This window comes from Mobula birostris, chromosome 30 (assembly GCF_030028105.1).
Source record: "Mobula birostris isolate sMobBir1 chromosome 30, sMobBir1.hap1, whole genome shotgun sequence".
In the NCBI taxonomy this organism is placed as follows: domain Eukaryota; kingdom Metazoa; phylum Chordata; class Chondrichthyes; order Myliobatiformes; family Myliobatidae; genus Mobula; species Mobula birostris.
This window is the reverse complement of record NC_092399.1, coordinates 20,135,741-20,148,193: the sequence shown is the minus strand read 5'-3', so window position 1 is coordinate 20,148,193 and position 12,453 is coordinate 20,135,741. Positions and strand designations below refer to the sequence as shown.

At 38.9% G+C, this 12,453-nt stretch overlaps 1 long non-coding RNA gene across 1 annotated transcript in view; it reads right to left on the bottom strand.

The window, feature by feature from the left end:
• LOC140190553 (uncharacterized) overlaps window positions 1–11,616 on the bottom strand; it is a 35,788-nt gene extending 24,172 nt beyond the window's left edge. Inside the window, exons 1-2 of the long non-coding RNA XR_011883632.1 lie at window positions 11,524–11,616; window positions 11,316–11,403 (exon numbers count right to left, since the gene is read on the bottom strand). This is a non-coding gene — a long non-coding RNA (uncharacterized lncRNA). The remainder of the gene's footprint in view (window positions 1–11,315; window positions 11,404–11,523) is intronic.
• Between the last annotated feature and the right edge of the window lie 837 nt (window positions 11,617–12,453).

Sequence of the window (12,453 nt, the reverse complement as noted above, 5' to 3'; positions counted from 1 at the left end):
TGACACAGTCTTTGAGCTAAATCCTGCATCTTGGCGGTAGTGTAATTACGGATTGTGGTCTAATTGGTAGTATGTTCAGCCGCTACAGCTTGACTTTGTTCATTAGCATTTCCACGCTCCTCTTTATCTTTTACATGTCTGAGGGTGTGCGTCTTGATTACATTATTTCCATCATCATCATACCAAATATCCCTGTCCTAAGCATCTGGGTGCAATCCTCCTGCAGGACCATTGGTTGGATTGGTCGGACCGTTACTGGATTCAGTCATCCAGCACTTTTTCATTAAGGTAGTCAATCTGTACATGCCACAGCAACTTGTTTAACCTCAGAGCAGTCAGCCCACTCCTGTACTGCTCATGCTGTGTTATTTAAAATGGTGACATAGAACTCAAAAAGGCTAACTCCTGCTGCAATCATTTGATTTCCTCAGAAAGCTCAGTTTTGTTACTCAACTGCCACAATACAGTCATTAAAATTCCATTTGGGACAGAAGTCTTGGGTATGGTATCACTCAAATTGCTTATCTACCTCCACATTTCTCCTGGACCCTACTCACAGTGCCAAAGTATAGTGGGCCAGATTAATTACTCCCAATAAGTTGAGTATCCAGGCAATGTGGTAATAAGTAAACAAGCACAACAAAATAAATTGAGCCTAATTTATTATCATAAAATAAAAAGCACAAATAAACCACACAAAATACTACATAACAAGTCACCAAGATTCCGCAAAGATTTCTGCAAAGCACAAAGATTTCAGGGCTTACAATTCTTAGTCACCACTTAATTGTTGCTGTTGTCAGGGGAACTCTGAATTCTGACTCGCTCGTGAAACCACACCTTGGTCCTAAGCACCGATGTCAATCTCCAGTCCCAGATGTAATTCAACAAAGCTGGGAAAGCAGCCCGATAAATACAAATTTCACAAGCACGGAGGCAAATAAACTCTTTGATCTTTTGTCTCATCGTAACCTTTTTTTTTCTTTCCTGAACACATCCATGTGTCCACTAGCATAGCTCTTATAAATCAACTGGACATTTCCTCAATTACTCATATCCAGATTCACAACATTCCCTTGGACTGACAACAGTGCATGAGTGTAACATTCCTTCTATTCTAAGAAAGAATACAGATACTATCAGCAAACGTTCTATAGACATTAGCAGTGTTTACTCATAAAAAATTACTATTCACTAACAGACATACAGAACCCACATACTACAAGATCAGAAGGATTTACAGTAATTCCATTCATCCAATTGTCATTTATCCGCTGTTTTACTAAATCTAATATGACACAAGCCAAACTTCTCTTCAATGAATTCTGTCAGGTTGGTCAAGCATGATCTTCCTTTTTGAAATTCCTGATGACTTCTTTATTGTATTGTTGGTTACCAACTATTCATTCTGTCTCATCTTTGAGCCAAGATAATATTTAGTTTCCTATTCTTCCATAATTTATTTAACTTCCCTTTATAAAATTAGGATTAACAGTGGCTGTCTACCTGTCCTCCAGCAAATTTTCTTGTGATTATATATAATATGCACTAAGTGGTCACTTTATTCAGTACCTCCCATACCTAATAAAGTGGACCACTGAATGTACGTTCGTGGTCTTCTGCTGTTGTAGCCCATCCACTTCAAGTTTGACATGTTGCGTATTGAGGGATGCTCTTCTACCCAATATAACATGCGGTTATTTCAACTTGAACCAGTCTGGCCATTCACCTCTGACATCTCTCACTAACAAGGCATTTTTGCCCACAGAACTGCTGCTGACTGGATTTTTTTGTTTGTTTTTTGTACCTTTCTCTGTAAACTCTAGAGAATGTGCTGCGTGAAAATCCCAGGACATCAGCAGTTTCTGAGATACTCAAATCAACCTATTCGGTACGAACAATCTTTCCACAGTTAGACTCATTTAGATCACACTTCTTCTCCAATATCCTCTGATACGTGATCTGAATGACAACTGAACCTCTTGCATGATTTTATGCATTGAGTTGCTGCCGTATGATTGGCTAATTAGATATTTATATTGACGGGGTGAATCGGTGTACCTAATAAAGTGGCCAGTGAGTGTATAGTAGAGTCTCATAGAGTCACACAACATAGAAATAGGCCCTTTGGCTCACTGTGCCAACCCCATGTCTATTTATCCTACACTAATCACATTTTATTCCTCCCACAATTCCATCAATTTCCTCCCACATCCTAACATTCACCCACACACCAGAGCAATTTACAGTGGACAGTTAAAACACACCAATCCACATACTTTTGGGAAACCAGGGGACCTGGAGCAAATCCATATGGTCACAGGAAGAGTGTACAAACTGCACAGGGACACTACTGGGGGTCAGGACTGAACTCGGCTGGAAGAAATTCCGAGCCAGTAGCTGTAATTACTCTAGCACTGAGGCACCCATGATACCCACTGTGGCTCCAATACCTCATCCATAACCTATTTTGTTTTCCAATTCAAAGTTCAGAAATCAGAAATAGAAGTGAGATTCATGCACTTTCCTCCATCATTTCCTTTAGTTCAGCAATCATTTCCCAACTTTCTATACAAGATTTCCTCATATCATTTTTTCTTCCCTTATACGGAAGTATTGTTCATCATGTTACTTTCCTGGAACAATATGCTGTCTGAAGGTTGGCACTGAAGAAAGTATGCATCTAATGAGGCCTTAAAGAAACTGACTTACCCGTTAATTAAACGGTTGTTCTACAAATCTAGTGCTGATCATAGTCAAGTTATATACCACAGAAATAGACTCTTCAGCCCAACTCATCCATGCCAACCAAAATATATTCTTGAGCTAGTCGCATTAACCTGCATTTGGCCTACATCCCTCTCAACCTTTCCTGTGCATGGATCTGTCCAAATGAGTGCTTTCTTTCTCCACAGCTTGAGGGTACTATCCAAAAACTACCTTGTGCCTCTAAAGGGAGAATTTAATTCTGGTTGTAGCAGGTGATGAGAGGCATTCTAAAAAAAAAACATCTGTCCTGGAGACAGTGAGTAATAGCATCTGCCACACCACTCCCTAAATACATTTCTTATTATATATGGATGACCTCTGAAAATCACTGACATACGTTGTTGCAGTCACATGACATGATCCTTAAAGGGGGCAGCAGCCTTAAAGCAAAAATTGTTCACAACCACTGTAGTATTGAAGTGCAGGCTGATTATATATGAAGAAATGAACTTAGATACAAGTAACTAATCACAATTTACAAGTAAGGCAAGGAGACAAAATCAAGAGACACTTTAAAAACGGAAATAAACACTGAAAAATAATATGTATTAAATGAGTGTTTAATTTATAAAACAATAAATATTTCAAATGTTTTAATAAGATGCAGATTGGATTCCGAAGTCTACAGGACCAGAGAGATGTTAAAACTTATTTCAAGCTAAATTTACTGTTGAACACATGAAACGCAAGACGTATTTCTCTAAATTTTAAATACGACTATTATTGGCTTATTGTTTGGTTGCAAGTTGTGGATAAACAAGGCTGTTATTAAACTTTATGCCTTCATTGATCTGTTCAAGTATGGCCAAAATAATATGTTTCACATGAGTGGCTACAGTAATAAATTAGATTGTACTACTCAATCTTCCACATGAATTGAGATACAAATCACTGTTTACGTAATGCTAATTGAGGGTGAATAAATAGTGGTCCAGACAGGAAACATTAACTAGCGCATGGGCCTCCAATGTTTGAGTGCTGATGTCAAACAAAATATCATCAATATAAGTGTGATATTACTTACCCACAGATTTTATCATAATATGAGAGGATTCACCCTACAGGCAGGGGGAAGCAAATGTCAGATGTGTTCGTTTTGCAGTGGAGCAAAGGGAACTACAGAGACATGAGAGAGGAGATGGCCAAACTGATTGGAAGAGGACACCGGGGAAGATGGCAGAGCAGCAATGGCAAGCATTCCTGGGAACAATTTGGAAGACACAGAATAGATAAATCCCAAATATGAAGAAATATTCTAAAGGAAGGATGATACAAACGTGACTGACAAGGGAAGTTAAAGACAGCATAAAAGCCTAAGAGGGGGCATACAACATAGCAAAAATTAGTGGGAAGCTGAAGGATTGGGATGCTTTTAATAACCAACTTATGGCAACTAAAAAAAGCAATAAGGAGAGATAAGATAAAATATGAAGGTAGGCAAGCCAATAATATAAAAAAGGTTCCCAAAACGTCTTCAGAGGTATAAAAGGTAAAACAGAGGTGAGAATGGATAATGGACTGCTCTAAAATAACACCAGGAAGGTAGTCATGTGAAACAAAGAAATGGCGGACAAACTCAATAAGTTTATTGCATCAGTCTTCACTGTGGAAGACACCAACAGCCAGAGTATCAGGGGGCAGAAGTGAGTGTAGTTGCTGTTCCTAAGGGGAATGTACTTGGGAAACTGTAAGGTTTGAATGTAGATAAGTCACCTGGACCAGTTAGCCTACACATTTGGGTTCTAAAAGGGGTGGCTGAAGAGGTTGCGGAGGCATTAATAATGACCTTTCAACAATCACTAGATTCTAGAATGGATCCAAAGGACTGGAACATTCCAAATGACACTCCAATCTGTAAGAAAGGATGGAGGCAGAAGACAGGAAAATATAGGCCAGTTAGTCTGACTTCAGTGGTTGACAAGATGCTAGAGCTTATTGTTATGGCTGAGGTTTCAGGGACCTTGGAGGCAGGCAAGTGAGGAAATAGGATAATGTCAGCATTGTTTCTGAAAAGGGAAATCTCGCCTGACAGATCTGATGGAATTCTTTGAGAATAAAACAGACAGGATAGACAGAGTCACTGGATGTCATTTACTCGGATTTTCAGAAGGCATTTGACAAGATACTGAATACTTTTTTTATTTATTGAGATACAGTGCAGAGTATGCCTTTCTGGTTCTTCAAGCCACGCCACCCAGCAACCCCCAATTCAACCCTTACCTAATCACAGGACAATTTACAGTGACCAATTAACCTACTAGCCTTTGGACTGTGGGAATAAATCGAAGCACCCAGAGAAAGCCCATATATTCCACAAAGAGGACATACAAACCCCTTACAGATTACATTGGAACTGAACACCAAACTCCGACACCCTGAGCTATAAAGGTGCCCCAGGGGCATATGAGGCTGCTAAACAAGATAAGAGCCAATGGTATTTTCTGTAATAAGGACAGAAGATTCACTGGCAGGAAGGAGACAAAGAGTAAGGGGAACTTCTTTATTTCACGTTATATGACAGAGCTGATAGCTTTGTAGCCAGATGTGTGGATGGCACAAAGACAGGTGGAGGGCAAGTATTATTGAGGAAGCAGGAAGTCTGCAGAAGGACTTGGACAGATTTGAAGAATGGGCAAAGAAGTGGCAGATGGAATGCAATATAAGAAAGTATATGGTCATACACTTTGGTAGAAGGAATAAAAGCATAGACTGTTTTCTAAATGGGGAGCAAATTCAGAAATCAGAACTGCAAAGGGACTTGGGAGTCCTAGTGCAGTCAGAAATCAGGAAGACAAATGCAATGTTAGCATTCATCATCAGAAAACAATAAGATAAAAGAAAGGATGGAAGGCTGAGGTTTTATAAAGCATTCGTCAGACAGCACTTGGAGTAATGTGAGCATTATGGGGTCCATTATCTATAAAAGGATGTGCTCGTACTAGAGAGGGTCCAGAGGAGCTTCATAAGATTGATCACAGGAATGAAGGGCTAACATATATGAGCATTTGAATGCTCTGAACCTGTAATTACTGGAGTTAAGAAGAATAAGGTGTGATCTCATTGAGACATGTTGAATATTGGATGCCTAGATAGAGTGGGCCTGGAGAGGGTGTTTCATATAGCAAGGGATATTATGTTTGCAACTTCAGAAACTAATAGAAAGAAATATTCAGGAGTTGTGATATAGGTTTTCTTTTTTTTTGTGAGGTACTCGCATATAAAGTGGTGGTGTAATGACATGCCATTAACATATGTCTTACATATAACCCTTAATCAATAACGTAAACAAAGAATATAATTACAATATTAATCAAATATTACTAAAATATTAAATACACTACACCCCACCCTGCTTAGTTCTAAACTCCAATTCAATACAGAATGCATCTCAACTCAAATATATAATGTATTGCTCTCTAGTCATTATTAATACACACGCACACACAGTATACTAAAGATTACAACTACTATATAAACAGCTACAGCTTAGTAAATTTTAAATTGTCCAATTCAGGCCTAAAGACTTAACTGCTGTGGAAGGTTTCTTACTCTTGTCAGGAAAGATGATATCCTACAAGGGGGTGGGAAAGTTGTGGGTCACTCTGCTTAGCAGGTGGAACAATCTCAGGTTCTGGTTGGTTGTAGGAGTTGACTCTGCGACTGAAGGAAGTGGCTTTGACAGCTCTGGACACCTTTCTTCTCTAACAAATGCCTACTGTCCTTAACCGTGTCATCTCCAGATAACATCAGACGCAATCTCCACTGTGTAGGAGAGTTGCTCAGTTCTTAATCTTTCCAAGTACGAACGTTTGATCACCTTGAAAAACTTGAGTGTGGCATTTTCAATTAACACTATTATACCCTTGATATGTTTGAGTTGTCCAATGCTAGTCTTCAATACTGCTGTGTCATCATTCAAGGGCCTTTCTTCATTTGCTTTCAGTTGACTCCATTGCAGGGGATGTGGCATGCAAATAGTGATGGATCTCCAATCAAGTTATAGTTAACTCAGCCAACCACGGCCCCACAATTCTGGTCCTCCTGTTTTTACCACATACGGATCAAATGTGGCTTGTTGGTTGTTGTATTTCACTGTTACGAATGTCATTCCCACAGCAGTTAACTTTTCTCCATTATAAGTTGTTAGCTGGATATCTTTGAAATGCTGTTCAAACTTATTTTGTGGAATGACTGGGAAAGTGTCCAATTCCATTTTAATTAATTCACTGTTCACTTCTAGCTTAAGCCATATTGGTTGGCTATTGTTAGTTTTCACGTCATAAATCTCAAGGTTACCAGGTCCTGTGTCTCTCTCATCATTATCAGATTTTTCATCAATAGCGTGCAGATTAGTGCTCTTTTTGAAACTGTAACTTGTCTTTTTATCTTTTTCTTTTCAGTCTGTGCAGTCCACTTATTTTTGACTGCCTGACATGTTCTTTGCTTGTGTCATACTTTGTTGCATATTCTGCAAATTTTATTCTTAAACCTGCATTGGTCTGGTGGATGTGAGCTGCTGCCACAATGGTTACACAATTTGTTCAGCTAGGCAATTTTGCTCACTCTCACTTTCATTCCTGGCTGCAACTCAATTGTGTCTCTGTCTGCTGTTTCCATTGATACAGTAGTTTCAACTGCTCTTTTAAGTGTGAGTTGTGCTTCAGGTTAGGAGCTGTTTTAGTACGCTTTCTTGTAAGATGCCACTAACTAACTGATCTCTCAGTGTATCATTAAGCCCATCACTGAAATGATAATGCTTAGACAACTTCTTCAATTTAACCACATAAACTGCGATGGACTCTCCTTCCTTCCAATTCCACTTATGAAATCTAAAGCATTCTGCAATCAACAATGGTTTCAGTTCTAAATACTCCTGTATTATGTTCACAATATCAACAAAGTTCATTTTGGCTGCTTTGGTTGGAGCAGTTAAACTTCTAAGCAAACTGCATGCTTTTCCGCCCATTGCACTCAACAACACTGCCACTCGTTTTTCATCTGATATTTCATATTGCTCAATTCATTCAGTATGCATCATCCAGTTATCTATTGTGCTATCATACCTGTCTAACTTTCTGACGTAGCCAGCCATTTCTGCTTTTTCTTTTCAATTTATTCATTATAATTTATTACTGGTGCTCACTGCTTATGATCCTGTGGCTGTTCTTGTTGCTTGTTAATTTCATCAGTGTTACTTTTTTTAAAATCAAACTTGTTGCCCTTGTCACCTCGGGTTTGTTTTAAAAATTCTCGTCACCACTGCTATGTTTTATAACTCCAGAAACTAATTGGAAGAAAAAGCACAGGAGATGGGATACTGATCTAACTAGTCTTTTTCCTCCTTTTTTCACATGAGGTGCTTACCTATGACATGGTGGCATGATGACATATTGTATTTCTTCGATAAAACCCATAATGATTATGCAAACAAAGAATGCTTAATCAAACAATATATTTATGATATCACACAAAAATATTACTGAAATATTAAATACACTACAGGGGGGTCTAGGACCAAAGGGCACAGCCTCAGAATACAAGGACATCCCTTTAGAACAAAGATGAGGAAGGATTTCTTTTGCCAGAGGCTTGTGAATCTGTGGATTTAAATGGGTGAAATTCTGTGGAGGCCAATTCATCGGATATTTTTAAAACAGTGGTTGATAGATCTTGATTAGCGAGAACATCAAAGGTTAGAGGGGGAGCTCAGGAGAATGAGTTGAGGGAAAAAATAAATCAGCCGTGATTGAATTGTGGAGCAGACTCGATGGAGCAAATAGTCTAGCTCTGCTCCTATGCTTTATGGTCTTATAGACATCTATCAGGATCAATATTATAATATCATAAGCAACCCAGTATCTACGTTGTATTCCTAGAAACAATCAGGTTCCAAAATTTGACCTCTATGTTTTTGCAACAATGAAGGGTTATCAGAAGCTACCCAAAAACGTAAAAGCAATAAACTTCATGGAACAACTATTCTTTTGAAAGACTTAGGGGTCATTAAGCCCTTTTATTGCCTAATGCTTCTAAAAATCCTTGCTCTCTGCAATGTCCACTCCTCCTCTCCATGGTGCTGAGGCTATGAAGACTGCCCCAGCTGCTGTGCTCTGTGCCAGCTAATATGATGAACTGATAGGCGAGGTTTTGGGCCTACTCCGGGCTGCTCCAGGGTTCGGATCTGAAGGCTCAGTTTTGTTTGGAATGTTGTTTGCATGATTCCTTTTTCCTTTCTCTTGTGCATTGGGTGTTGGTGTTTTTCAAAAATTTTTTTCTTTAATTGGGGTCTTTCGGGTTACTTGATTTGTGGTTACTGTAAGAAAATAATTCTCAAGATTGCATAAACGCTGGTGGCGTAGTGCATCACCGCCGGACCTCAGAGCAAAGGATCCCCAGTTTGAACCCAGCCGGCTCCCGAGGCACGCTTTCCATCCGTGCTGGGTTGAGCATCGAGCTAGCAACTCAACCTCGTAACAAAAGAAATTGCCTGCTACAGAAACATCAACAGCAAAAAGTTGATGGCCTATGTTCTCTCGTGAGTTTAAAAGGCAATTTCCTTCCTTGTGCATTGGGTGTTGGTCTTTTTTTTTAATTTTTTTCTTTAATTGTGGTCTTTTGGGTTACTTGATTTGTGGCTACTGTAAGCAAATAATTCTCAAGGTTGTATAATTTATACATTCTTTCATAATAAATGAACTTTGAGTTATTATCTCCAGCTTGAAATACAGTTCAAAACCTGTATCAAGGCAAAGCCACTTCAGCAGACATGACAATCTGCAACAATCTCAAACCTTCCACAAACCTTGGCACGCAACAGTACCAGCACACTGAAGTCCTAATGTAGGTCTTAACCAGAGATGGAAAAATTTCCATCCAACCTCCACAATGTTTTTCTTGATGTACTGAGTTCTTCCAGCAGATTGTTTATTGCTCCAGAACATAGCATTTTTAGTCATTATCATTCATTACTTATTTATTGCTAGTGATTGTTTATTTCTAATAATAGAAATGGTTGAGATATAGACTTTATTTTGGAGAAGGATTATTAAATATCTTGAAGTCATCCTAAATCTAACTATGCTGTTTATTCCAGTTATTTATTTGCACATTTATATCAAGTTAATGGAGTAGGATTCTGGGAATGAAGGGGTTAATGTATGAGGAGCGTTTGAAGGATCAGGCCTGTACTTACTGGAGTGCAGATGAATGAGATGGGATCTCATTGAAACCTACTGGTTACTGAAAGGCTTAGGTAGAGTGGAGGTTGAGAGGACATTTCCAATTATGGGAGTGTCTAGGACCAGAGGGCATATTTTAGAACAAACATGAGAAGGAATTCCTTCTGTCAGAGGGTGGTGAATGCATGGACATCATTGCCGCAGAATGCAGAGGACGCCAAGTTACTGGGTATATTTAAAGCAGAGGTTGATAGGTTCTTGTTTAGTGAGGGCATCAAAGGTTCCAGAGAAAAAGCATGTGAATAGGGTTGAGAGGAAAAATAAATCAGTCTCAATCAAATGGCAATGCAGACTCAATGGGCTAAGTGACTTAATTCTGCTCCAGTCTTATGGTTAGGATTTAAACTACAGGCAAAATTGAACATAGTTCGGCTGTAAAACAAATTGAGTATCTAGTTTGACTTTATACTAGATTTATGATGATATTCTAAGTGAGCTATTCTAGACTCTTGCCTCCTCCGCATTTCTCTAACGATCCTTTCATTGAGACAGAACATCAGAGCATGCGGGGGTTGGGGGGGGGAGGAAACACAGAGGCTCTAAGCACAGAAACAATTCCACAGAAGAACAGAAATTCAGCAAGGGATTTTCCTCCACACCTTTCATTCATGTATCTAAGGAGCAAGCAGAACATGAGATAAAGCAAATAAAGGACCTATACTTATCATAGAACACGGAGCTCTGCTTGGCATTGATCAAGGAAACAACGCTAATACTTTGTTTTATTTTCCATTGCTCACTACGCAGCAATACAGTTGTGAGGATCGTGGGTAAGCCGTCCCATTCTGGGTCCATTTGACAAATACAACTCTGTAATCAGACATGCAATGAAGGCAGAAGAATGGTCATAGAGATAAAGGGCAGCCTCTCACTCAGCTATTCTCCCACAAGGAAGACATAGTATCTTTTTTTGCCCACACTTCAAATGTATGGTTAAATACGCTGAAGCACCACTGCGTTACTCTTTATACAGTCTTATTATTAGCTTGTACAGAATCACTGAAGGGTTACAGCCGGGGAGGAGGCAATTTGTCCCACTGAATCCAAGCTGGATCAATGTGCCTTATGGAAATGATCCCACTCCCCATAGCATTTTTCCTTCAGTGGCCCATTTTTGCTCCAGATTCCAGCATCTGAAGTCTCTTGTACGTCCTGCAGTTCTGAACATGTTCAATTTTAAGCTACTTCTGTGTTGCCCTCGGGCGATGCATTCCATATCTTAAGACTTGACTGCATTAAAACAGATCCTCCTCGTCTAATGTTTCATGTGCAGGTAGGAAAGGGTGAGCTAGGTCGTGCTGAACTGACCTGCAATGTTATGTCGCCCACTCCGCCCACATTGTGCTTTCATTGACATCTTTCAACTCTGAAGGTCTTGACCTCATTACAATCTTGGCTGTTAATAAGAAGAGCAGAAATAAATTTACTTAAAATAATATTACATTTCCACAGATTAATTAAAAATAAAAGATGCAGACAAATAATGAGAACTAAACAAAAAGTTATGTAGACTTACTCATAACGTGAAGTTTAGCAATCCCATTTGATTGAAATGGCTTGTTCTGGATGCAGCAGCTATGGTTGACATAAAGCTGAGTGGCTGATAACACATTGCATCCAGACCCTTGGCACACTAACTTTCAGAATATTCCTATGCATCAAAAGCTGGATTTCCACTCCTGATGAAGGGTTTTGGCTTGAGACATCTTCTGTTCGTTTCCCTACATAGATACTGCTTGACCTGCCAAGCTCCTGCAGCATTTTGTATGTCTGTGGCTTCAGATTTCCAGCGTCTGCAGTCTCTATTATGTCTCTAAACATTGGAATTTTCTGACACAGTCTACTGTTTGGAAAAAGTCCACCAGTTCTCCTAAAAAACAATTACAAAATCGTTACAAACAATATTAAAGAATGTAAAAAATTATAATAATAATAAAATACTCAAAATATTCAGCAAGTCTGGCAGCATCCATGGAGAGAAACAAGGCTAACATCTCAGTTTATCAAACTTTCAAAAGATTCAAAGTACATTTATTATCAAAGTCTGTATGCAGTGTACAACCCTAAGATTATCTTCCCACAGATAGCCACAAAACAAAGAAACACCATGGAATCCCATCAAAGAAAACATCTAACACCCTACAGGCAAAAAAATAACAAATCATGCACATGTCAAAAACAATTGAAAAACACAGAATATAAAAACATCAAACCACAAAGCAATTGAAACAGTCCAGTTCAGTTCAGTTTAATTTAATGTGCGTCATTCACGAGAGTCTGCATCTGTGTCTTCTTCATCAGAGCTGGACAAGGTTTTTCAAAACATCAAAATGAAATATTAACTCTTATTCTTCTCTGCACAGATATTGCCTCACTTGTGAAGCATCTTTGACAATTTCTTACTTATGCTTCAAACTTCTAGCACATTTCAGACTTCCAGGAATTG